This window comes from Physella acuta, unplaced genomic scaffold (genome assembly GCF_028476545.2).
Source record: "Physella acuta isolate Inbredline_101_S28 unplaced genomic scaffold, ASM2847654v3 ptg000185l, whole genome shotgun sequence".
Classification (NCBI taxonomy): domain Eukaryota; kingdom Metazoa; phylum Mollusca; class Gastropoda; family Physidae; genus Physella; species Physella acuta.
Window position 1 is genome coordinate 221154 of NW_026731704.1, and position 2640 is coordinate 223793.

Sequence of the window (2640 nt, forward strand, 5' to 3'; positions counted from 1 at the left end):
ACTATGTTCCATTATGTTAGTGTGAATAATTTCATCATTTAATTCTAAAGAGTCTCAAATATACGTAACATTTGACGCAAATAAAATGCTAGAAATCTAACGTACGTTAATCTATCTGTACGTTGAGAACCTTTAAATCGTTAAAAATTAATATTATAATTGTGCTTACAACAGCTGGAGTAAATGTATATAAACCAAGTAAATTTAGACAACACTACATCTCAACGTTGTGTGCTTACCATCACATTGCCGCTGACATCAAATTCTTTAGGGTAAGTTGTATATTGTGTAATGTGCAATAAATTCCGCTAATCACCTTGCGTAGCTTATATAATATATAGCATAACTAATATGTATATATAGGTTAAGTTTAAACTTATAAAACAATGTTTTACTTTCTATGTAGCCGATCATTATGAAGCTTCTGATCCTACTCATTTTTAGCGTTTGGCTATTCTGTGCCATCATCTACGCCGCAGTGGAAGAGGAGGTAATATATTCGTGTTTTAATGTATAAATATCGTTATTGCTATATATTTATGTATCAATTGTGGTAGATTTTATTTCGCCGAAATAATGTTCAGAAAAATTAAACCTGTTATTACAACATGACTTTCTCCACACCTATTTACATTTCACCCGCCCCACACCGATTGAATTATGTTTTATACACTACATACGAAAAGTGAGAACCGCGCATTCTACAAATTAATGAGTAACGAATGGGTTGATAAAGTGTAGCTTAAGCTCATGATTGCTAAACTAAAGAATTTCAAGGTTGAATTCCCGGGTAAATCAAACTCGATAGCTGGGGACAACAACATTGCTAGGAGTGTAAACACCAAAATCAAACAACTTCCGCCATGTAGCTTGTTCTAGATGGAAGCAAATGCTGAAAGGAACTGTCTAAATGTGGGGTCAACGTCCTGCGTCATAATATAACATTTTAGTTGGGTTGGGGGAAAATATCTTCAAGCATCCAAATTAAAGGCAAAGAAGAAGGTGATTAGTGTTTCGTTTGATAACGTCTTATTTCATTAATTAGTTAATTATTTCTTTCAAATATGTGTGAAATTATTCATACATCCATCAAATTCATTAAACCGTTAGTCTGTTTTTAGGCATCCGTTGGCTAATTCATTCACTTTTGTGTCGGTTCGTTCTTTCTTTCATTCGTTCATTCGGTTATTGATACATTTTTACTTTGTTAAATCAAATACCCGTTAAATCATTGATTCACTCATTTATAACATGATTTATCTAGTAATTTATCTGAAGTTCAGTAGATATTAACACATTAAAAAAAGGTTCAATACATTTTCTTCTTCATTTTTGTACTACGTTATTCGATTCTTTTTTAATCAAGGACCACACATGCATATATGTATATATATATATATATATATATATATATATAGAGAGAGAGAGAGAGAGAGAGAGAGAGAGAGAGAGAGAGAGAGAGAAAGAGAGAGAGATAATTATCTAGAAATAAAATGAGCTATAAACATCAAACAAACTGGAGTCTACTACCAGAACAATTTTCTTGCAGATTAATGATCCAGTTCGTCGCAACTTACCATCGAAAGAAGTAATGGATCAAGCAATAAAAAGAATTCTAGAATTGATGAAGGGTTCACAGGGATAGGGTAGTTCTCTTCTCAATAAACTGAATAATTTGCAAAGATTTACTAAATTTGTTTGCTTAATATGCGTGTTATGTTGTCTTAATTTTTTTGTTGTTCAATGAATCCAGAATTAAAATAAGCTTGAAATGTAACAGGCAAAAATGTAACAGCATAACTTTGACATCTTGAAGTCAGTGAAATGATATCAGCTCGACATGATCCCATCTCAGTTAAATGAAGGAATACACGATGTATGAATACTTCTATTGTATAATATTACTTCGTGTTGATATATTGGTTTTATAAATATATTTACTTTAGTATTCACTTTATAAAAAAAAAATTAGTAAATTCTGAAGTGTGATACAACAGCAATAATTAATTGGTATTGAACAAACATAATGTATAATTCTAAAAACAATGATGTAACATTCAATAAGCGTAGTTCGTAGAAAACTATGATGCTGACCAGAATATAATGACGAAAAAATGTGATCGCTAGTTATATCTTGATAGCTGAGCTTAATTAAACAAACACATCTTGAGACCACTTAAACAGTCACCATTATATTATTTAGTTGATAAATTAAAGCATTTAATCTTCCCTCATCACACATTAGCTTGCATTAATGAAAGAAGAAAAAAAAACTGCATAATTAAATAACCAACGAGATATAGGATAGGAAAAAAAATGCTACCTTGTATTATAACCAAACAATTAAGGTTTCAATGTGTAATAAAAAAATAATAAAAATAAATAAACCGGGAGTGATCTCTCCTATACTTTCTCTAATATCTTTATATAATACTAAGAGGGAAGGCACTTGGGAATATAGAAATGATTTTAAATCCATTTTTAATTATTAAACTTTTTAAAATAGAACAGAATCTCGAAGAAAAAAGATTTGCGCACCAAGTGAACTCCAAAACATTATGTACAATAGTGTTGAATATTATTAGTATTCAATAAATTCACATTTCTTTGAGAAATCGGAAATAACGTAAATTACTACTT

At 30.3% G+C, this 2640-nt stretch overlaps 1 long non-coding RNA gene across 1 annotated transcript; it reads left to right on the top strand.

Moving 5' to 3' along the window:
• The first annotated feature begins 231 nt into the window (after positions 1 to 231).
• Positions 232 to 1653, top strand: LOC131936691 (uncharacterized). Its single transcript, XR_009386083.1, has 3 exons — positions 232 to 272; positions 407 to 490; positions 1550 to 1653. It is a non-coding gene; the product is annotated as an uncharacterized LOC131936691 (long non-coding RNA).
• The last annotated feature ends 987 nt before the right edge of the window (positions 1654 to 2640 follow it).